Source organism: Gossypium arboreum, chromosome 11 (assembly GCF_025698485.1).
Source record: "Gossypium arboreum isolate Shixiya-1 chromosome 11, ASM2569848v2, whole genome shotgun sequence".
Lineage (NCBI taxonomy): Eukaryota > Viridiplantae > Streptophyta > Magnoliopsida > Malvales > Malvaceae > Gossypium > Gossypium arboreum.
Genome location: NC_069080.1, coordinates 37,546,335 through 37,572,594, shown reverse-complemented (window position 1 = coordinate 37,572,594; position 26,260 = coordinate 37,546,335). Strand labels below are relative to the sequence as shown.

The 26,260-nt window shown below is 32.6% G+C and overlaps 1 pseudogene; it reads right to left on the bottom strand.

Annotated features, from left to right (window-relative positions):
- Positions 1–21,466: 21,466 nt before the first annotated feature.
- On the bottom strand, positions 21,467–23,390 carry LOC108471983 (cinnamyl alcohol dehydrogenase 1-like; annotated as a pseudogene).
- Between the last annotated feature and the right edge of the window lie 2,870 nt (positions 23,391–26,260).

Below are 26,260 nucleotides of genomic sequence, written 5' to 3'. Positions count from 1 at the left end.
AAGGGCATTGGATTGACACCATTTCTATTCTCAAAGGAATGGTGGCCTGCACATGTTAAACTGGCCTTGTTATGCTAGGAGTTTGCAAGACAAGTTTGGATTTAGTCTATTCTGGGATCCAATGGTTGATTTGGTCACCTTGAAACAACTAGGTACTGTTGAACAATATCATGATGTATTTGTTAGTCTCTTGAATCAGTGGCATCTCCCTGAGCCATATGCACTTAGTATTTTCAATAGCAACTTGAAGTTGGAAATTGGCTAGTATCTCCAATTGTAGTGAAATTTGATTTAGAAATATTGACGTTTGGATTGTTAATTAAAGAAAAAAGATTAAATCGTAAAAGTCGTAAAACTTAATTGCTATTGATGGAAATTGGTTAAATAAGCATAGAAACATTTTTAAATGGCTTTATATGGTAATTTAACCATAATTATATCATAGCGGACAATTTGGTGTAGAAATAAATAAATTAAATATTAATTTTATATTAAAATGTTAAAATAATAAGTTAATTAAAAGAAAAAACATGACATTTGGTAATTCATATTCTTCTTCTCTTCTTTTAAACCGAAACAAAAACATGAAAAAAAGCCATTGTTGAGTTAAAGATTTGGCCAAGCTTCAACTTATGCATCCGTTTGAATTCCGTTTCTTATAATTTTTATGTTTTTGAGATTGTTACAGCTTAATCTAGCTAACCCAGGGACTAATTTATGAAATTTTCAAATGTTTTGAGTTATACCATTGATGAATTTGTGATGTTTTTGAAGTTTGATGATAAATTATTGAGCTTGCTAGTTAAATAGGACTATTTTGTAAAGTGTTTTGGTTTGTCTTAAGTTTAAGGACAAAATTGATAAAATAATAAACTTGGCATGGAATTTTTGTGATATTTTAATAAATATGGGCTTTAATTGCATAGGGAAAAATACAGGTAGTATGAAATTGGTTTAATTGTGATAGATTTGAAAGTTTCGAGTTTAAGGACTAAATTGAATAAAAGGTAAAAATTTAGGGTAAAAGTGTAAAATATTGATAAAAAGGTCAAATATGTGAATTTTAGTATTTAAAAGTATTTGAATTGAATGATTGAATTAAATTATTATATATGTCAAGAAACGAATCAATTGATTGTCAAACGCGAAAAAGGAAAAATTGTTGTTTAGCCCCTAGAGTCGTGTTTGCTGCAAAATTGGTTTAAGTATGTAACGCCCCTTTTACCCGAGACCGTCGCCGGAGTCGAGCACGAGGCATTACTAAACTTATTTGAGCACTTAAACAAATTCAAACAATTTATATCACACTTTCCAGACAAGCTGTCCAACTGTGTCATAGTTGCTAAATAATTCATATCTCGAGTTATAAAACTCGAAATCCAAATCCGTAAATTTTCTATGAATTTATACTCATATATCTACTTACCAATTTTTTCTAGAATTTTGGTCAAGCCAATTAGTACAGTTTATTATTTAAAATCTCCCTGTTTCAGGGTTTGACTACTCTGACCTTTGTGTATTACGAATCAGATATCTCTCTGTACAGAGCTTCAATGACTATGCCTTTTGTCTCTAATAAAACTAGACTCAATCAGGAATCTGTACATATAAAGTATGACTTCTAATTATCTTTGTAAAATTTATGGTGAATTTCCAAAGTCAGAACAGGGGATCCAGAAATTGCTCTGGCCCTGTTTCACAAAAATTTAAACATCTCATAAAATATAGCTCATATACCTGTTTTGCTTCTTCCATATGAGAATAGACTCATCGAGATTCGATTCCATAATTTATTCATTATTTAATTCCATTTCTACTATTTTTAGTGATTTTCTAAGTCAAACTACTGCTACTTACGAAAACTATTTTAGTACAAATATTGTTAACTAGTTTATAACATCTTTACTTCAATTCATTCAAACTCTATACATGCCATATAAATCTTCAAACATAAAACAAAAACTACCGAATTGATCTGGATAGTGTGCTTTGTTGTGTTGATCCGATCTACCCACTTCACTTCAAGTCAATCTACATAAAAATATTAAACACACACAAGTAAGCTTATTGAAGCTTAGTAAGTTCATAGGTTAAAAGTAATGCTTACCAAACATAATATTTCCAAACAATACCAAAACATTTACTAAAGTTTCTGGGATTCACAACCATTGTTATAATAATTCACATAGTTGAGCTCAACAAGAATAACTACTCAATCTCTTCCATTTGGATCACTTCTCTTTTATTTCTTATAATCAAATTAGGAAACGGCTTACGAAATTGAGTACGTCGTTGCTCAATGCCACGATTCACAACTCAGTATGGTTTTCCTCATTGAAATACCATACCTACATTTTTTTAACTCGGTATGGGAAATGCCATACCTACATTTCTTAACTCAGTATGGATTTGATAATACCATACCTACATTTCACAGCTCAGTATGGATAATACCATACCTACATTTCACAACTCAGTATGGATGATACCATACCTACATTTCACACTTTGCCATGGAACAACCATGGTCTTATCCAATCAATTCATCACACGTCACGATACTGAACGTACTCAATCCTGCGTTTTCCTAATTTGCATTTCCACATTTATTCTTTCATTAACAAAATCTACACAATCCCACAACAAATTCAGTATATAATAACACATTATATACTTCAATCATTCACAAATAAACATCTAATTTCAACCATATGAACTTACCCGCTAATTTGTAGAAGATATTGAAATTTTGGGACTATTCCGCAACTTTTTCTTTTCCTCGTTCTTCTTTGGATTCTTGATCTATAATATAAAATATTTCTACTCATTAGCATTTATTTGATTTCTATTTCACTTCACAATTTATGCTGTTCAAATTTCGAAATTGCACTTTTACCCCAAAATTTACAGCTTTCACAATTTAGTCCCTACTCAATTCACCCATCAATTGAACTAATTTTCTCAATTAACACTTTATTTTATCATTATAAACTATTTCAAAACCTTTTATATTCTGAATTTCAACAGAAACCTTCAATTCACAACTTTTTCACAATTAGGTCCTAAATATCATTTCCTATCAAAATCACTTAATAAAACCACCTTAATATGAAATTAGAACTTAAATTTCATAATAATTCATCATAAAATTCCCTTATCCATCCAGGGTAACTTCCAATTTCACCCATAAAATCAAAAACTAATGAATTCTACAAGTGGACCTAATTGTAAAAGTCATAAAAACATAAAATTATCAAGAAAAAGCAAGAATTAGACTCACATGATGTAAAAATATGAAAACCAGCTTTCTCCAGACCTTCTATGGCGTTTTGGCTGAGAAATTATGAAGAAAATGTCTAGATTTTTCAATTACATCATTATTTAACTATTAACTTTTATCTATTTCCAATTTTGCCCCTTGTTCACATTGTTTTCTTGCTTATTTCATACCCAAACCGTCCAGCCATTAACCTTTGGGTCTAATTGCTCTTTAAATCCATCTTTTAAATACTTAAGCTATTTACTCACAATTTAACAAATTTTGTGCTATTTTCAATTTAATCCTTTTCAATTAATTAGCCATCCAAGCGTTAAAATTTTCTAACTAAACTTTAATACTAACTCAATGACACTCCATAAATATTTATAAAAATATTTATAGCTCGATTTTCAACTTTGAGGTCTCGATACCTCATTTTTGACCCGCTTGACCTAATAAATTCTTTTAATTCACTAATTTCACCATTTCACAAATTCTTCTAAATTCTTACTTGACTCATAAATATTAAATTACTATCTTGTTCAATCTTATTTGTCGAATTTAGTGATCTCAAATCACCATTTCCGACACCACTTGAAAATTAGGTAGTTATAACTCTCCCCTTTAAAAATTTCGTCCTTGAAATTTGTTACCGAAAATAGATTTGATATCTTGTGATCTTATTGACTCCTCTGTTTCCCAGTTGCCTCCTCCATACCATGTCGATGCCATAATACTTTAACCAATGGTACTCTTTTGTTCCGCAATTCCTTAACTTCACGAGCCAAAATCTTCACCGGTTCTTCCGAATAAGTCATATCTGTTGAAGCTCAATTTCAAGATGGGAATTACGTGTGAAGGATCGACCTATACCGCCTTAGCATAGACACATGAAACACATTATGAATCTTCTCAAGTTCGGAGGTAAAGCCAAACGATAAGCCACAGGACCAACCCTTTCCACAATTTCATATGGCCCTATGAATCTCGGACTTAATTTTCCTTTTTACCAAATCGTAACACCCTTTTCCATGGTGAAACTTTTAAAATACTCGATCACCCACGCATATTCTATGTCTCTTCGTTTTAAATCCGCATATGACTTCTCGACGATCTGAAGCGACTTTTAGACTATCTCGAATAATCCGGACTTTCTCTTGGTTTCTCGAATCAAATCAACCCCAACTATTTTTGATTCACTCAATTCGCACCAACACAATGGAGTCTTGCATTTTCTACCATAAAGAGCCTCAAATGGTGTCATTTTTATACTAGATCGATAGCTATTGTTGTAAGTAAACTCACCAACGGTAAATACCTTTCCCAACTGTCACCAAACTCGAGTATACAACATCTTAACATATCTTCTAAAATTTGAATCACTCGCTCGATTGTCCATCTGTTTGAGGATGAAATGTTTGTAATAAAATTCAATCTGGTGCCTAAGGCTTCTTGCAATTTATTCCAAAATCTTGAAGTAAACCTCGGATCCCGGTCTGAAATGATAGATATTGGAACTCCATGTAGTCTCACAATCTCTGACACATACAATTTCGCTAACTTATTAAGTGAAAATCTATTCGATTTGAATAAAGTGTCTTGACTTTGTCAATCTATCAACAATCACCCATATCGAATCTTTCTTTCTGAGTCACAGCAATCGACACAAAATCCATTGAAATATGCTCCCACTTCCATTCAGAATCATAATGGGTTGTAATAAACCCGTTGGCACTTGATGCTCGCTTTAACTTGCTGGTAAATCAAACATTTTGCAATAAATTCGAAATTTCTCTTTTCATACCAGCCACCAATATGTCTTTTCAGATCACCATACATTTTGTACTACCTGGATGAATAGAATACATACTATTATGTGCTTCAGAAAGAATATCATTCTTTAAATCAGAATTATTGGGAACACAAATCCTATTATGATAGCGCAATATACCTTCATCATCAATACTGAACTCTGAATCTAAATTATCCCGAACCATTTGTCGTTTCAAAGACCAATTTTGGATCTTCATTCTGCAGCTTCTGAATTTGTTGAAGAAACATTGGTTTTACCTTCAATTCTACTAATACAACACCTTCTTCATTAAGAGCCAAATGAGCATTCATTGCCCGAAGTGCAAACAAGGATGACTTTCGACTCAGTGCATCAGCAACTACATTAGCTTTCCCTGGATGATAGTCAATAACCAAATCATAGTCTTTCAAAGAACTCTAACCACCGCCTCTGTCTTAAGTTCGGTTCCTTCGAGTCATTAAGTATTTCAAACTTTTGTGATCCGTATACATATAACACTTCTCACCATATAAATAGTGTCTCCAAATTTTAAGGCAAAAACAATTGCAGCTAACTCAAGATCATGTGTAGGGTAATTCTTTTCATGTGGTTTTAATTGCCGTGAAGCATAAGCCACTACCTTTCCCGACTGCATTAACACACAACCCAAACCACTTAAAGATGCATCACTGTACACAACATACGGTATACGATTCGTTGAGTTAAGACCGAGCTTCATAACATTTTCTTTAATCGATCAAAGCTCACGACATTCATCAGACCACATAAACTCAACATTCTTCTGTAATAAACGAGTCATTGGTGAAGCAATCATGGAAAAATTCTTTACAAAACGGCGATAGTATCCTGCTAATCCCGAAAACTTCGCACTTCAGGTTACATTCTTCGGTGTTTTCCAATTCACCACTGCCGAAACTTTACTTGGATCCACACGAATTCCTTCACCGATATAATATGACCCGTAAATCCAACCTCATGAAGCCAAAACTCACATTTACTAAATTTCAGATATAACTGCTTTTTCTCTCAAAGTCGTAGTACAATTCTCAAGTGCTGTGCATGTTCGGATTCTGTCTTTGAATAGACCAATATGTCATCAATAAATACCACCACAAATCTATCCAAATAAGACTGAAAAATTCGATTCATTAAATCCATAAATGCAGCAGGGCATTCGTTAAACCAAAAGGCATTACCAAAATTCAGAGTGACCATACCGAGTTCAAAAGTAGTCTTTGGCACATCACACTCTTTAACCTTCAAATGATAATACCCGGATCTAAGGTCTATTTTTGAGAACACTGCAGACCTTTCAGTTGATCAAACAAATCATCAATACGAGGTAATGGATATTTATTTTAATTGTTACCTTATTCAACCGCTCAGTAATCAATACACAATCGCAACGAACCATCTTTCTTTTTCACAAATAAGACAAAAGCGCCCCAAGGTGATGTACTCGGTCGATGAACCCTTTATCCAATAACTCTTGCAACTGTGTCTTCAACTCTTTTAACTCATTGGTGCCATTCTATACGGTGTTATTGATATTGAGCTGCATGCTAATTACATCAATTGTGAATTCAACCTCACGATCCGGGGTAAACCGGTAATTCCTCAGAAACACATCAAGAAACTCATTAACAATCGACAATTGTTCCATCTTCAATTCGAACCCCAAGTATCAAGAATATAAGCTAGAAATGCTTTATTACCTTCCGAATCAATTTTGAGTCAGAAAGGTGAAATAATCCTCGACATCATTCTTTTATCCCCAAACTCACTGAAACTATTTCCCCATCGACATTTTAAATCAATCCGTTTTTCTCTACAATTCACTATGGCATCGTGTTCAATCAACCAATCCATTCCAAGAATAACATCAAATTCTCGGAAAGGTAACAACATTAAATCAGCAGAGAATTCACGACCTTGTATTTTCAAAGGACAATTCACATATTAAATTAACCAACACACTTTGCCTTAGTGGATTAGTGACTTGCAATTCAAGGTCATGGACTCAATAGTCATTTTCTTTTCGACACTAATGCAAAGGTAAATATATGAATGTGTAGATCCGGGATCAATTAAAGCATACACGAATCATCAAAAGATAGAAATTACCAGCTATCACATCCGGAGCGAAGCTTCTTCCCTTGCCGGATAGCATATGTACGTCGCAGTACTCTTGTCTCGATCGGGCTGCAGATTCTCGTTCCCTAATGAACAGTCCAGAGCACTACTTTGACCTGAACGTTTACCTTTAAGGAGTATTTTCTTGCTTCTCCCTTGTTATCTATCTTCTTTAATAATTGAGGACATCCCGAATAAAATGATCGGTTCCACCACATTTATAGCAAGCTCGGCTCTTCCCCAACACTCACCAATATGAAATCTACCACAATTTTTACATCTAAGTCTCGAATATTTTGCACACTACTAACACTAGCTGCTGGTTTCTTAGTTACTCCGACATTTTGTTGAGTCGTTTTACTATTATTCGATCGTTCGGGATTATAACAGTCGACTGAATCATTTCGAACTTTTGGCGAAAAAGTCGAAGTTGGTCTAGAGAAACTTCTTTTGTATACCTCTTTACCTCTTCTTTCTCTTTGCATCTTTCGTTATACACTTCTTCCATCTTTTGAGCTCGATCGACGTAATCACAAATTCCGAATCTCTGTACCTCCAATCATCATTCGATTTCATCATTAAGCCCTTCTTCAAATCTAATGCACATTTCTTCCTTTGTCGGCACAACATCCCGAGCATATCTCTTGAGATACACAAATTCTCTTTCATATTCGCCACTTGTTTTATTCCCTTGTCAAGATCAAGAAATTCTCTTCTTCTTATCTAAATATCTCTTTCCCACATACTTCTTCTTAAATTCGCTTTGGAAGAATTCCTGTAAGTTTACTGCAGTACCATCGCCTCAATGGTTTCCCACCAATTATACGCTTCTTCTTTCAACAAATAAATCAAGACATCCCAAATAGTCCTCCGGAGAACACATCATCTGTTTAAAAACTCTCTCTAAACTCTTTAACCAATACTCTGCTTTAACCGGATCATCATTCGATCTCCCTCGAAATTCTTCAGCTCCAAACTTTCTGAGTTTTTCAATTGGTGTTCTTTTGCTAGATTCATCTATTAAAGGAGGAGCAACCGGGGTTGTAACTGGTGGTACAGTAGGGGGAGGAGGAGGTTGTTGTGCCTGACTTCTTCCTTGTATTGTTTCATGATACCACTGATTCATTAATCCGTAAATCATATTTTTAAGTTCTTCCTCTCTCATCAAAGAAATCGGACATTACCACTTGTTCCCTGCCGTAAGTCTGTATTCTACTATTAACTTCCTCTTCCGACTAGCACCATCGGGTCTATCGACATCTTTACAATCTATAACAAAATTAGTAATTAGATCGGATCATTCACATCACACTATCACAGATTTATATGGCATGTATTTTTAAACACTTTACACATCAAATTCGCTCCGAGAATCGACTAAACCAGGCTCGATACCAATAAATGTAAGGCCCTTTTACCCGAGACCGTCATGAATCGAGCACGAGGCATTACTAAACTTATTTGAGCACTTAAACAAATTCAAACAATTTATATCACACTTTCCAGACAAGCTGTCCAACTATGTCATAGTTGCTAAATAATTCATATCTCGAGTTATAAAACTCAAAATCCAAATCCGTAAATTTTCTATGAATTTATACTCATATATCTACTTACCGATTTTTTTCTAGAATTTGTGGTCAAGCCAATTAGTACAGTTTATTATTTAAAATCTCCCCTGTTTCAGGGTTTGACTACTCTGACCTTTGTGTATTACGAATCAGATATCTCTCTGTACAGAGCTTCAATGACTATGCCGTTTGTCTCTAATAAAACTAGACTCAATAAGGAATCTGTAAATATAAAGTATGACTTCTAATTATCTTTGTAAAATTTATGGTGAATTTCCAAAGTCAGAACAGGGGATCCAGAAATTACTCTGGCCCTGTTTCACAAAAATTTAAACATCTCATAAAATATAGCTCATATACCTGTTTTGCTTCTTCCATATGAGAATAGACTCATCGAGATTCGATTCCATAATTTATTCATTATTTAATTCCATTGCTACTATTTTTAGTGATTTTTCAAAGTCAAACTACTGCTACTTACCGAAAACTATTTTAGTACAAATATTGTTAACTAGTTTATAACATCTTTACTTCAATTCATTCAAACTCTATACATGCCATATAAATCTTCAAACCTAAAACAAAAGCTACCGGAATTGATCTGGATAGTGTGCTTTGTTGTGTTGATCCGATCTACCCACTTCACTTCAAGTCAATCTACATAAAAATATTAAACACACACAAGTAAGCTTATTGAAGCTTAGTAAGTTCATAGGTTAAAAGTAATGCTTACCAAACATAATATTTCCAAACAATACCAAAACATTTACTAAAGTTTCCTGGATTCACAACCATTGTTATAATAATTCACATAGTTGAGCTCAACAAGAATAACTACTCAATCTCTTCCATTTGGATCACTTCTCTTTATTTCTTATAATCAAATTAGGAAACGGCTTACGAAATTGAGTACGCCGTTGCTCAATGCCACGATTCACAACTCAGATGGTTTTCCTCATTGAAATACCATACCTACATTTTTTAACTCGGTATGGGAAATGCCATACCTACATTTCTTAACTCAAGATGGATTTGATAATACCATACCTACATTTCACAAATTTCAAGATGGATAATACCATACCTACATTTCACAACTCAAGATGGATGATACCATACCTACATTTCACACTTTGCCATGGAACAACCATGGTCTTATCCAATCAATTCATCACACGTCACGATACTTAACGTACTCAATCCTGCGTTTTTCCTAATTTGCATTTCCACATTTATTCTTTCATTAACAAAATCTACACAATCCCACAACAAATTCGTATATAATAACACATTATATACTTCAATCATTCACAAATAAACATCTAATTTCAACCATATGAACTTACCCGCTAATTTGTAGAAGATATTGAAATTTTGGGACTATTCCGCAACTTTTCTTTTCCTCGTTCTTCTTTGGATTCTTGATCTATAATATAAAATATTTCTACTCATTAGCATTTATTTGATTTCTATTTCACTTCACAATTTATGCTGTTCAAATTTCGAAATTGCACTTTTACCCCAAAATTTACGCTTTCACAATTTAGTCCCTACTCAATTCACCCATCAATTGAACTAATTTTTCTCAATTAACACTTTATTTTATCATTATAAACTATTTCAAAACCTTTTATATTCTGAATTTCAACAGAAACCTTCAATTCACAACTTTTTCACAATTAGGTCCTAAATATCATTTCCTATCAAAATCACTTAATAAAACCACCTTAATATGAAATTAGAACTTAAATTTCATAATAATTCATCATAAAATTCCCTTATCCATCCAGGGTAACTTCCAATTTCACCCATAAAATCAAAAACTAATGAATTCTACAAGTGGACCTAATTGTAAAAGTCATAAAAACATAAAATTATCAAGAAAAGCAAGAATTAGACTCACATGATGTAAAAATATGAAAACCAGCTTTCTCCAGACCTTCTATGGCGTTTTGGCTGAGAAATTATGAAGAAAATGTCTAGATTTTTCAATTACATCATTATTTAACTATTAACTTTTATCTATTTCCAATTTTGCCCTTGTTCACATTGTTTTCTTGCTTATTTCATACCCAAACCGTCCAGCCATTAACCTTTGGGTCTAATTGCTCTTTAAATCCATCTTTTAAATACTTAAGCTATTTACTCACAATTTAACAAATTTTGTGCTATTTTCAATTTAATCCTTTTCAATTAATTAGCCATCCAAACGTTAAAATTTTCTAACTAAACTTTAATACTAACTCAATGACACTCCATAAATATTTATAAAAATATTTATAGCTCGATTTTCAACTTTGAGGTCTCGATACCTCATTTTTGACCCGCTTTGACCTAATAAATTCTTTTAATTCACTAATTTCACCATTTCACAAATTCTTCTAAATTCTTACTTGACTCATAAATATTAAATTACTATCTTGTTCAATCTTATTTGTCGAATTTAGTGATCTCAAATCACCATTTCCGACACCACTGAAAATTAGGTGTTACAACTCTCCCCCTTTAAAAATTTCGTCCTTGAAATTTGTTACCCGAAAATAGATTTGGATATCTTGTGATCTTATTGACTCCTCTGTTTCCCAGTTGCCTCCTCCATACCATGTCGATGCCATAATACTTTAACCAATGGTACTCTTTTGTTCCGCAATTCCTTAACTTCACGAGCCAAAATCTTCACCGGTTCTTCCGAATAAGTCATATCCGGTTGAAGCTCAATTTCAGATGGGGAATTACGTGTGAAGGATCTCGACCTATATCGCCTTAGCATAGACACATGAAACACATTATGAATCTTCTCAAGTTCCGAGGTAAAGCCAAACGATAAGCCACAGGACCAACCCTTTCCACAATTTCATATGGCCCTATGAATCTCGGACTTAATTTTCCTTTTTACCAAATCGTAACACCCTTTTCCATGGTGAAACTTTTAAAATACTCGATCACCCACTGCATATTCTATGTCTCTTCATTTTAAATCCGCATATGACTTCGACGATCCGGCGCGCTTTTAGACTATCTCGAATAATCCGGACTTTCTCTTGGTTTCTCGAATCAAATCAACCCCAACTATTTTTGATTCACTCAATTCGCACCAACACAATGGAGTCTTGCATTTTCTACCATAAAGAGCCTCAAATGGTGTCATTTTTATACTAGACCGATAGCTATTGTTGTAAGTAAACTCACCAACGGTAAATACCTTTCCCAACTGTCACCAAACTCGAGTATACAACATCTTAACATATCTTCTAAAATTTGAATCACTCGCTCTGACCGTCCATCTGCTTGAGGATGAAATGTCAGTAATAAAATTCAATCTGGTGCCTAAGGCTTCTTGCAATTTATTCCAAAATCTTGAAGTAAACCTCGGATCCCGATGCGAAATGATAGATATTGGAACTCCATGTAGTCTCACAATCTCGACACATACAATTCGCTAACTTATTAAGTGAAAATCTATTCTCGACCGGAATAAAGTGTGTCGACTTTGTCAATCTATCAACAATCACCCATATCGAATCTTTCTTTCTGAGTCACAGCAATCCCGACACAAAATCCATTGAAATATGCTCCCACTTCCATTCAGAATCATAATGGGTTGTAATAAACCCGTTGGCACTTGATGCTCGCTTTAACTTGTGGTAAATCAAACATTTTGCAATAAATTCGAAATTTCTCTTTCATACCAGCCACCAATATGTCTTTTTCAGATCACCATACATTTTGTACTACCGGATGAATAGAATACATACTATTATGTGCTTCAGAAAGAATATCATTCTTTAAATCAAAATTATTGGGAACACAAATCCTATTATGATAGCGCAATATACCTTCATCATCAATATTGAACTCGAATCTAAATTATCCCGAACCATTTGTCGTTTCAAAGACCAATTTTGGATCTTCATTCTGCAGCTTCAATTTGTTGAAGAAACATTGGTTTTACCTTCAATTCTACTAATACAACACCTTCTTCATTAAGAGCCAAATGAGCATTCATTGCCGAGTGCAAACAAGGATGACTTTCGACTCAAGGCATCAAGAACTACATTAGCTTTCCTGGATGATAGTCAATAACCAAATCATAGTCTTTCAAAGAACTCTAACCACCGCCTCTCGTCTTAAGTTCGGTTCCTTCGAGTCATTAAGTATTTCAAACTTTTGTGATCCGTATACATATAACACTTCTCACCATATAAATAGTGTCTCCAAATTTTTAAGGCAAAAACAATTGCAACTAACTCAAGATCATGTGTAGGGTAATTCTTTTCATGTGGTTTTAATTGCCGTGAAGCATAAGCCACTACCTTTCCCGATTGCATTAACACACAACCCAAACCACTTAAAGATGCATCATCAGACACAACATACGGTACACGATTCGGTTGAGTTAAGACCGGAGCTTCATTAACATTTTCTTTAATCGATCAAAGCTCACGACATTCATCGAGACCACATAAACTCAACATTCTTCGTAATAAACGAGTCATTGGTGAAGCAATCATGGAAAAATTCTTTACAAAACGGCGATAGTATCCTCGCTAATCCCGAAAACTTCGCACTTCGCTTACATTCTTCGTGTTTTCCAATTCACCACTGCCAAACTTTACTTGGATCCACACGAATTCCTTCACCGATATAATATGACCCGTAAATCCAACCTCATGAAGCCAAAACTCACATTTACTAAATTTCAGATATAACTGCTTTTCTCTCAAAGTCGTAGTACAATTCTCAAGTCTTTGTGCATGTTCGGATTCTGTCTTTGAATAGACCAATATGTCATCAATAAATACCACCACAAATCTATCCAAATAAGACTGAAAAATTCGATTCATTAAATCCATAAATGCAGCAGGGCATTCGTTAAACCAAAAGGCATTACCAAAAATTCGTAGTGACCATACCGAGTTCAAAAGTAGTCTTTGGCACATCACACTCTTTAACCTTCAAATTGATAATACCCAGATCTAAGGTCTATTTTGAGAACACTGCAGACCTTTCAGCTTGATCAAACAAATCATCAATACGAGGTAATGGATATTTATTTTAATTGTTACCTTATTCAACCGCTCGTAATCAATACACAATCGCAACGAACCATCTTTCTTTTTCACAAATAAGACAAAGTCGCCCCAAGGTGATGTACTCGGTCCGATGAACCCTTTATCCAATAACTCTTGCAACTGTGTCTTCAACTCTTTTAACTCACCGGTGCCATTCTATACGGTGTTATTGATATTGAGTCATGCATTCTAATTACATCAATTGTGAATTCAACCTCACGATCCGGGGTAAACCGGTAATTCCTCAGAAACACATCAAGAAACTCATTAACAATCGACAATTGTTCCATCTTCAATTCGAACCCCAAGTATCAAGAATATAAGCTAGAAATGCTTTATTACCTTCCGAATCAATTTTGAGTCAGAAGGTGAAATAATCCGACATCATTCTTTTATCCCCAAACTCAATGAAACTATTTCCCACATCGACATTTTAAATCAATCCGCTTTTCTCTACAATTCACTATGGCATCGTGTTCAATCAACCAATCCATTCCAAGAATAACATCAAATTCTGGAAAGGTAACAACATTAAATCAGAGAATTCACGCCTTTGTATTTTCAAAGGGACAATTCCGACATATTAAATTAACCAACACACTTTGCCTTAGTGGATTAGTGACTTGCAATTCAAGGTCATGGACTCAATAGTCATTTTCTTTTCTCGACACTAATGCAAAGGTGCAAATATATGAATGTGTAGATCCGGGATCAATTAAAGCATACAGAATCATCAAAAGATAGAAATTACCACTATCACATCCGAGCGAAGCTTCTTCCCTTGCCCGGATAGCATATGTACGTCAGTACTCTTGTCTCGATCGGGCTGCAGATTCTCGTTCCTAATGAACAGTCCCAGAGCACTACTTTGACTGAACGTTTACCTTTCCGAGGAGTATTTTCTTGCTTCTCCCTTGTTATCTATCTTCTTTTAATAATTGAGGACAGTCCGAATAAAATGATCAGTTCCACCACATTTATAGCAAGCTCCGCTCTTCCCCAACACTCACCAATATGAAATCTACCACAATTTTACATCTAAGTCTCGAATATTTTGCACACTACTAACACTAGTCGCTGGTTTCTTAGTTACTCCGACATTTTGTTGAGTCGTTTTACTATTATTCGATCGTTCCGGATTATAACAGTCGACTGAATCATTTCGAACTTTTGGCGAAAAAGTCGAAGTTGGTCTAGAGAAACTTCTTTTGTATACCTCTTTACCTCTTCTTTCTCTTTGCATCTTTCTCGTTATACACTTCTTCCATCTTTTGAGCTCGATCGATGAATCACAAATTCCGAATCTCTGTACCTCCAATCATCATTCGATTTCATCATTAAGCCCTTCTTCAAATCTAATGCACATTTCTTCCTTTGTTTACAACATCCCGAGCATATCTATTGAGATACACAAATTCTCTTTCATATTCGCCATTGTTTTATTCCTTGTCGAAGATCAAGAAATTCTCTCTTCTTCTTATCTAAATATCTCTTTCCCACATACTTCTTCTTAAATTCGTTTTGGAAGAATTCCTGTAAGTTTACTGCAGTACCATCGCCTCAATGGTTTCCCACCAATTATACGCTTCTTCTTTCAACAATAAATCAGACATCCCAAATAGTCCTCCGGAGAACACATCATCTGCTTAAAACTCTCTCTAAACTCTTTAACCAATACTGCTTTAACCGGATCATCATTCGATCTCCTCGAAATTCTTCACTCCAAACTTTCGAGTTTTTCAATTGGTGTTCTTTTGCTAGATTCATCTATTAAAGGAGGAGCAACCGGGTTGTAATCGGTGGTACAAAGAGGGGAGGAGGAGGTTGTTGTGCCCGACTTCTTCCTTGTATTGTTTCATGATACCACCGATTCATTAATCCGTAAATCATATTTTTAAGTTCTTCCTCTCTCATCAAAGAAATCGGACATTACCACTTGTTCCCTCCTTCTCAGATTCTACTATTAACTTCCTCTTCCTGACTAGCACCATCGGGTCTATCAGACATCTTTACAATCTATAACAAAAATTAGTAATTAGATCGGATCATTCACATCACACTATCACAGATTTATATGGCATGTATTTTTAAACACTTTACACATCAAATTCGTTCCGAGAATCGACTAAACCAGGCTCTGATACCAATAAATGTAAGGCCCCTTTTACCCGAGACCGTCGCCGAATCGAGCACGAGGCATTACTAAACTTATTTGAGCACTTAAACAAATTCAAACAATTTATATCACACTTTCCAGACAAGCTGTCCAACTATGTCATAGTTGCTAAATAATTCATATCTCGAGTTATAAAACTCAAAATCCAAATCCGTAAATTTTCTATGAATTTATACTCATATATCTACTTACCGATTTTTTTCTAGAATTTGTGGTCAAGCCAATTAGTACAGTTTATTATTTAAAATCTCCCCTGTTTCAGGGTTTGACTACTCTGACCTTTGTGTATTACGAATCAGATATCTCTCTGTACAGAGCTTCAATGACTATGCCGTTTGTCTCTAATAAAACTAGACTCAATAAGGAATCTGTAAATATAAAGTATGACTTCTAATTATCTTTGTAAAATTTATGATGAATTTCCAAAGTCAGAACAGGGGATCCAGAAATTACTCTGGCCCTGTTTCACAAAAATTTAAACATCTCATAAAATATAGCTCATATACCTGTTTTGCTTCTTCCATATGAGAATAGACTCATCGAGATTCGATTCCATAATTTATTCATTATTTAATTCCATTGCTACTATTTTTAGTGATTTTTCAAAGTCAAACTACTGCTACTTACCGAAAACTATTTTAGTACAAATATTGTTAACTAGTTTATAACATCTTTACTTCAATTCATTCAAACTCTATACATGCCATATAAATCTTCAAACCTAAAACAAAAGCTACGGAATTGATCGGATAGTGTGCTTTGTTGTGTTGATCCGATCTACCCACTTCACTTCAAGTCAATCTACATAAAATATTAAACACACACAAGTAAGCTTATTGAAGCTTAGTAAGTTCATAGGTTAAAAGTAATGCTTACCAAACATAATATTTCCAAACAATACCAAAACATTTACTAAAGTTTCCTGCGATTCACAACCATTGTTATAATAATTCACATAGTTGAGCTCAACAAGAATAACTACTCAATCTCTTCCATTTGGATCACTTCTCTTTATTTCTTATAATCAAATTAGGAAACGGCTTACGAAATTGAGTACGTCGTTGCTCAATGCCACGATTCACAACTCAGTATGGTTTTCCTCATTGAAATACCATACCTACATTTTTTAACTTCGGTATGGGAAATGCCATACCTACATTTCTTAACTCAAGATGGATTTGATAATACCATACCTACATTTCACATTTCAAGATGGATAATACCATACCTACATTTCACAACTCAGTATGGATGATACCATACCTACATTTCACACTTTGCCATGGAACAACCATGGTCTTATCCAATCAATTCATCACACGTCACGATACTGAACGTACTCAATCCTGCTTTTTCCTAATTTGCATTTCCACATTTATTCTTTCATTAACAAAATCTACACAATCCCACAACAAATTCGTATATAATAACACATTATATACTTCAATCATTCACAAATAAACATCTAATTTCAACCATATGAACTTACCCGCTAATTTGTAGAAGATATTGAAATTTTGGGACTATTCCGCAACTTTTTCTTTTCCTCGTTCTTCTTTGGATTCTTGATCTATAATATAAAATATTTCTACTCATTAGCATTTATTTGATTTCTATTTCACTTCACAATTTATGCTGTTCAAATTTCGAAATTGCACTTTTACCCCAAAATTTGAGCTTTCATAATTTAGTCCCTACTCAATTCACCCATCAATTGAACTAATTTTTCTCAATTAACACTTTATTTTATCATTATAAACTATTTCAAAACCTTTTATATTCTGAATTTCAACAGAAACCTTCAATTCACAACTTTTTCACAATTAGGTCCTAAATATCATTTCCTATCAAAATCACTTAATAAAACCACCTTAATATGAAATTAGAACTTAAATTTCATAATAATTCATCATAAAATTCCTTATCCATCCAGGGTAACTTCCAATTTCACCCATAAAATCAAAAACTAATGAATTCTACAAGTGGACCTAATTGTAAAAGTCATAAAAACATAAAAATTATCAAGAAAAAGCAAGAATTAGACTCACATGATGTAAAATATGAAAACCCATCTTTCTCCAGACCTTCTATGGCGTTTTGGCTGAGAAATTATGAAGAAAATGTCTAGATTTTTCAATTACATCATTATTTAACTATTAACTTTTATCTATTTCCAATTTTGCCCTTGTTCACATTGTTTTCTTGCTTATTTCATACCCAAACCGTCCAGCCATTAACCTTTGGGTCTAATTGCTCTTTAAATCCATCTTTTAAATACTTAAGCTATTTACTCACAATTTAACAAATTTTGTGCTATTTTCAATTTAATCCTTTTCAATTAATTAGCCATCCAAGCGTTAAAATTTTCTAACTAAACTTTAATACTAACTCAATGACACTCCATAAATATTTATAAAAATATTTATAGCTCGATTTTCAACTTTGAGGTCTCGATACCTTATTTTTGACCCGTTTGACCTAATAAATTCTTTTAATTCACTAATTTCACCATTTCACAAATTCTTCTAAATTCTTACTTGACTCATAAATATTAAATTACTATCTTGTTCAATCTTATTTGTCGAATTTAGTGATCTCAAATCACCATTTCCGACACCACTGAAAATTAGGCCGTTACAAAGTAAGTTCGTAAAATTAAATTTAAAATAATTAATTATTATTTTTGTGAGTTAATACCTATTTATGTATGTTGTGATTGAGTTCATTTGCTTGATAAATGGTACGTAATGAAATGGATTAAATGGCAACATTAATTAAGTTAAAAGTTATGTTTGAAGATGGGAAACTACATAAATGAAATCATGTGTATATGATTAAATGATATAGATATGAAACATGGCCTGTATGAACCTTGTGAATGCTTAGGATGCATATGATATGTCATTAGGGGTTATTTACCGTTTCGAGTGTTGGTCTTGGATGTCATACCGATAGTTAAAGTCATGCATTTGTTGTGGATTCTCCATAGTTGTATGAGCAACATTGTGTAACCTAAAATCCCAACCCATAGCTCCTGTGAGCAGACCCATATCATAGCTCATGTGAGCAATTATAGTTACAGCTTGTGTGAGCATTTACAGTAACAACTTGTGTGAGCATTGTTCTCGCGTATCCAACGCTATTTCATTATGGTTCATCAGGTGGAAAATGAATATATGAATCAACTATACTGAAATAGATATACAGAATGGTTATATGAATCAGTTATAAGTAAGTAGATATACAAAATGGTTATATGAATATGTTATATGGAAATAGTTATATTAAGTGTTTATATGAAAATGTTTATATGGATATATATGTAAAAGGGATATTTGAAATGTATACTTGAAATGAAAATGTGAAATGTTAAATGAATAGATGTTGGATAAATGATATATCAAATGTGTTTACTTGTGTTTGTTTTATGACATGAAGAAGATATACATTTTCATAGATGTGAGTTTACTAATCTTGTGAGACTTGTGATGTGTATAGACAATTAAGTGAACTCATGACCTTGATTATGATTTTTATTATGAAAGATTTAAGTTAAGTCCTTTTCGGTAAGTTAAAATTTACGTTCAATACGGACTTACTAAGCTTTACGCAAGCTTACTTGGTTTTAGTTTTTATTCCTTGTAGATTGTTGGATTCGAGTTGTCAATTGGATTGCTTCTGGAAATCACACTATTCGACAACTTAACCAGTAACTAATTGTTCACTTTGGTTTTGTTATAAGTGGCATGTAAATAGGGTTTTGGTATATATATGTTATAAGAATTATGGATATGTTTTGTGTTAATTGAAGTATGAGATGTATATATTGATGTAAATCTCAACTAGTATTTTGGTTGATTGTGGTGCGTCATAACAATGGTATGCTTTTGGTTTTAAAATGCATTTTGAATGGTTGATTTGGTACAAATTCTTAGGTAGCTTGGTAAACCTTGGTTGATGATTTTGGTCATAATAAATGAGGTATATTTGATAGTTGAATAAGTATGAAATGTTAAGTAGTTGTATTTGAATGGATAATGTTTTAATGTTTGAATTGTGGTGTCAATAAGGGCATATTGGTTAGGTACTTAGGTTGACTGGTATTCGGTATATTTTGGGATATATTGATGTATTTTAGGTAGGTTTAAGGAATGAAAATGGTATGACTTGTGGCCTACGTATTTTGGATTGAAATTGTTTGATTTTGAAGGCATTTTTAGGCACGCACGGCTTGTGACATGGTTTGCCACACGGTTGTGTGTCACACACAGTTACCCCACATGGCCATGTGGTTCATATAATTTTGGTGCAAGTTTTTCCCACATAGTCACATGTTACACGGCTTGGCCACACCGTTGTGTAACCCCTGTTTTCAATTTTTTTTTTCTATTATTTTCTATTTTGTTTTAGATTAGTCCCTAATTGTTTCTAAATTGAATTTTAGGTTATGTATACTTGATTTGAAGCTTGTTTTTGTTTGAATGCCATGAATGATGATTAGTTATGAATAAATAGTATTTAAAATAATATTTGATTGATTTTTATGATGTATTGTTATTTGTTATGTGTAGTAATACTCTGTAACCCTAATCCAACAACAAAGACAAGTTAAAGGTGTTACAATATCTATTTTTGTTTTTAAATAAAAATCGAGGTTCATACATAACTAATTAGTAATCATAATTAAACATCCTAAAATCAAATTAAATGTCATGCAAGCTATATATATAAAAACATACACAAATCTAATGTCACATGCCACAGTTTAGAATAACATATTACAGTCTCTGAATAATAATAAAGATATCAATTAATGAACCTAAAATATTTTAATAAATAAATTCGAGCTGAGACCCTCCCAATGTCGTGTCCATGTCCTAACTTGGTGGATTGTTTAAAAGGATAGAAATTAAAAGGGAGAGCTATGAAGCTCAGTGTGAGTTCTATCACAAGAAAATCAATGCTTAATAATAATCCAAACAAACATAATAACAATTTTCTGTACAGTAACAATAATGTAATATAGCTTTGTAAATATTCTAATTGATCGATAAAATACGCTCTCTTTTGCTCTCCTATTTTCTTTATTCTTTACTCTCTGTCTATTTATTTTATAACAATTTAAACATAATTAAACAATAATTAATTATAACTATTATAAATAAATATTAATAACTCTAATATTTATTTTATAATATTTAATTGTTTTAAAATAAAATTATTAGTTTTATTTATAAATAATCTATAATTTTTATTTTATTTATTGATAAGATATCATATTATTATTATTTTATGATGATGATACATTATATTTATACACGATGCACCGTGCATCATATATTATTGGTTCTATTTTCCAATAATTTTCTTAAAAGAAGTAACTGGTTATGTAGTCTTCTTTTCTCAAATAAGTTCATATAATATATATGAGTCGCGACCTGCTTATGAATTCAAATCTCATGTTTTGTATTGTTGGAGGCGATATGGTAAATAAAACACAAACTCAATCGCTAATCCTATTATGTTATTGATCATTACAGTGAAAACCACATTATTAAGTTATATGGTATTTCTGGAGAATGGCGTCTGTATCATTCAAGGTTGCTTCCAGCAACATCCAGCACAAATCTATACCTCACATCATTCTTCTCCTATCTCTCAAAAGCCTTGTTTATATAATCCATCTTCACCACCTCTATCATTGTACTCAGTCCCTTCTCTGCCCAAAAATCCAGTATTTCCTGTGTTTCTTAACATGCTTCCTATGAAACTCCCTGTCAATGGTTTCTTCCCTGCATTGCATGACGGTAATGTAAATCAAATTACTTGCAGATTATATAACAAATTAACAATAAAAGTTGGCTAGTTTTCTTTTGGTCTAAAACAGAACTTCTTGCTGGCATACCTAAATTCAAGTCAACACTGTTGAAATGCAGGGGCTTAGTGGAAACCCCAACAAAAATCAGATTCCCACCAGCTTTGAGAAGCGAAATGTAAGGATCCAGAGAATGGAAAGCGGGGACAGTGTCGAGAATGTAATGGAGACTGGCTGCTGCTCCCTCCATCTCTGCCGCATTAGAGCTCACCAGGAAAGCATCGGCGTGCAAATGCTCTAAAGCCTCCACTTTCTTCTTTTCTGAAGAACTTATCACGGTTACGTGATGCCCCATTGCCTTTGCTATCAGCACTGCCAAATGCCCGACTCCGCCGAGCCCCAAAATTCCGGCCTTGATAGCCTTATCAGAGTTATTGAACTGCTTCAAGGGACTATAAACCGTCACTCAAGCACATAAGAACGGTGCAGCCTGCTCTGGTGCTAGTTTCTCGGGTATCTTCACCACAAACCTGCATCCACTCTAATGTTAATTACCAGGGATTGTACTTTCAAAAGTTAGTATTCTTTGTGCTGGTTTATTCTTGCTTACTTTTGATGAACCACCATGGCAGAAGAAAAGCCACCATGAGTGGGAGTTCCATCTTTGTTGACGGCACCATATGTAAAGACCCTCTGGTTACAGTACTGTTCATTATTGGAGTTGCAAGACAAGCATTTCCCACATGAGCTTATCATGCACCCAACTCCAACCTTGTCTCCAAGCTTGAATTTGTTTACTTCTGAACCCACTTCCACGACCTCGCCCACCAGTTCATGCCTATATCAAAGACCGGTAAATTAAAACCGAGAACAAACATAGGGAAAACAAGGTGGATAAAGAATCATGAACGACACAGGATTGCATGGGGCATACCCTGGAACCAATGGGTAGTGGGCATAATCTCACCCCTCATCTGGTGTAGATCAGTGTGATCTACTCCACAATACAATACCTTCAACACCACATCTTCTGGACCTGTTTTCCTATCAACAATGGCATTGAAACATCGATTAGCATTCATCAATTTTTTAGACTTGAGATGCAAGATGAGAAAGAGAAGAAGAGAAAGAAATTAGAAACCTGAGAGTGAATGAATAAGGTGAAAGATGTCCTGATACATCTCTGGCAACCCATCCAATGACCTTCTTCCCTCCATTCTCTGCTTCAATCGATTCCTGTAGTAGTAGACTTGAGGAGAACTGTAACAAGAGACTGACGGAAATGCAGTGCGGTTCTTTGGGACTTTATACCTACAAAAAACGTCGTTATCAGTGCTTCTTGCCCAAGTTCATACAAGTCACTATCGTCAGGGCTATGGTTGCGGTTGCTTTTTTTTCCGATTGTTACTCCACAATTCAATTCGCCGGCCTTATTATATTGAACTAGATAATGTTGATGTGAAATATTCGGTGTATTGACTCGGCACTTGAGGCGGCTTTTGCGAAGAAAGGATTAAAAATACTGTTGTTGGGACCATTTGACGAAGACATTAGTTACTTTAGGCTTAAAAAATTTCCGTCACATAAAGAAAATGAAATCAGCGAAAAAGATAATACTGGAGCTATGTTTTCCATTATCCTTTGATTCACCTTCTAGGACCTGATTACAAGCTGAGCTGGTCTTTTTGGGTATAAATCAAAATTTTAATTTTATTACAACTAACAAATTAAGCAAAATAAAGTTGAAGAGATTGCAAATAATTGAGAAAGACATTGCTCCGACATTCCATAACTTTGTTTATCAGAGCATATCTCAAATATACCGGTTATTTACACAACGTAAATAAATAGATAGACCAACTATATATAATAAATTAGCTTATAATAAATTTATATAAATTTAATTAGTACGTATATATATAATAAACATTAATGTATATTAAATTGATTAACATATATGAGTATGTGATTATTATATAAATTAGTATAATAATATTAAAATATAAAATTAAATATTATAATGTTGATAATGTTAATGAAAGGCTTTCTATTTATTAATCAATACTATGCTTAAAATTTATTAATTTCAATTACTTATTAAATATATATAGTTTTTTAACTAAAACTATTTTAAATTACAATACCATATAATAATTATAATAAAGATAATTTTCTTACAAAATCATCTAAAAATATTAAAAATTATGTTTGGTAAAAATTTTAAAATAACATAATTATCATTTAAAATACTATTTTCTTTTTTACAATTTTTTACCATACTATTTTAAAAGTTTAAAATATTTTTTTTATAAAATGGTTAAAATTCAAATTCAACATATAAATATTGAAATTCACCACTATACTTTATCTTTATAGATATTTTCTATTATTTTTTTGAAAATATGAGTAAATTTGACACTCAATTTTTATGTTATTGAATTTTACTACTAAACTTTAAATTTGATTAATTCGCACCAACTTTCATTTTTAAAATTAAATTCTATCACTCAAAATTAATTTTGAAGATTTGAAAACAAATTTTAATAATAAATCTTCTAGCAAATATTTTATTTCAATAGTTAATAATAATTTAATTTATAAAATATCAAAATTAATAAATTAGATTAGAATTTTAAAATTAACAAAATAAATACTTGAAAAATAAAATATATATAAATTAAATTTTTTGTTTTATAAAATAACTATTTTTATTAATTTTGACATTGTATTGTTATAACTATTGATGTTAAATATTAAGATAAAAGAATTTTATTAAATTCTTTTCAAATTATTTTAAATTAAAATTGGATAGAAAATTTCAATAAAATTAAATTTTAGAGATAAAATTCAATTAAGTAAATGTAAAATGGCAAACTTTAATATCGAGTTAAAGCATAGTGGTAAATTTACCTTCAATTTATAAGCAGAGTGATAAATATCAATTAAAGTGAAATATATTCACAAATTTTAATTTTACCTAAAATATAGTGACAATTTTACATATAAAATGTACTTTTAAAATTTAATGGCAAACTTTCAAAAAAATAAAATATATTTTATTAATACATGCATAGCACAAGCAATAAAACTAGTTGTATATGTAACACCCCTTACCTAGATTGAACTGATATATCACGAGAATGAGATGTCACATTTGGACACTAGACTTATTAACTTGAACATCAATTTCAAAATTTCATTTTAACACAATTAAGCCCATTTGAAGCTATTTAAGTCATTTCAAGGTTACCCTTAAAGTTTGGTAACAACTGGGGACCATGCAGAGCCTTTTTGGGTCAAAACTGGGTAAATAGAGTCAATGTCACGACATTAGAAAATAGGTATCGCAACTTGGAGGGCAAAATGACTCCAATGTCGAGACACTGACTTGTGGTGTCGCGACATTGTGGGCAAATTACTGTCAGTGTCATTTGTTTAAATTTTTAGCCCATTTGTAGACTCAATAAAACACATAGGATATGCGGAATAAATAACGCATCATTAGCACTAACGTGCATACAATATCTTACATTGAACTGTAAAGTTAATGAATTGCACCGAAGTGCCATTCTCACTAGCACCAAAGTGCGAAATCATTGGATTGCATCATAATGCCACTATCACTAACACACATGAAAATTTTTTAATGGTATGCCCTCTATATCCTATTAGTTTACATGAGCATTTAATACATTAAATTCATTACGTTCACTCAACAATTAAATACAAATCAAACATTATACTTTTTACAATTTAGTCATTATTAACAAGAAAATTCACTATACTCTATAAATCCATTATAGTCCTTACAATTTAGTCCTTATTATCACTAACACACATGAAAATTTCCTAATAGCATGCCCTCTATTTCCTATCACTTTTCATTAATTCACTATTACATCACACTTCGTTCAAGCCTATTTATCAATATTTTAGTTTTCATGTCTATTTTTTTACTCTTTACAATTTAGTCCCTCATTTTTACTATTTCAATACACTTAATCTATTCACTTTGTAATTAGAATTAAATTCATATTTTCATTACCCATTAATAAATTTTAATATATAATATTGGCATATTCACATATAAATTAACCATATAGCCATTTTAATATGACTTACACTAATATTAAATTAGCTAAAGTAAAATTCTTGAAGTACTTAAAATCAAGTGCTTGGATGAGTTTTTTCTTTTCCTTCACTTTTTGATATGTCTTTCCTCTTATAAAAACCTTGTTGATCACATCTTTTCTCTTTCTATTCATTGACATATCACACATGTATAAGATTTAATATCAAAACAATAATCACATATCACATCTATGCACTTTTAATGAAATAAACATGAAATTCTTAAATAAATATTATCATTATTACCTTGAACTTTTACCCAAAACCCTATCTTTACTTTTCCTTCTCCC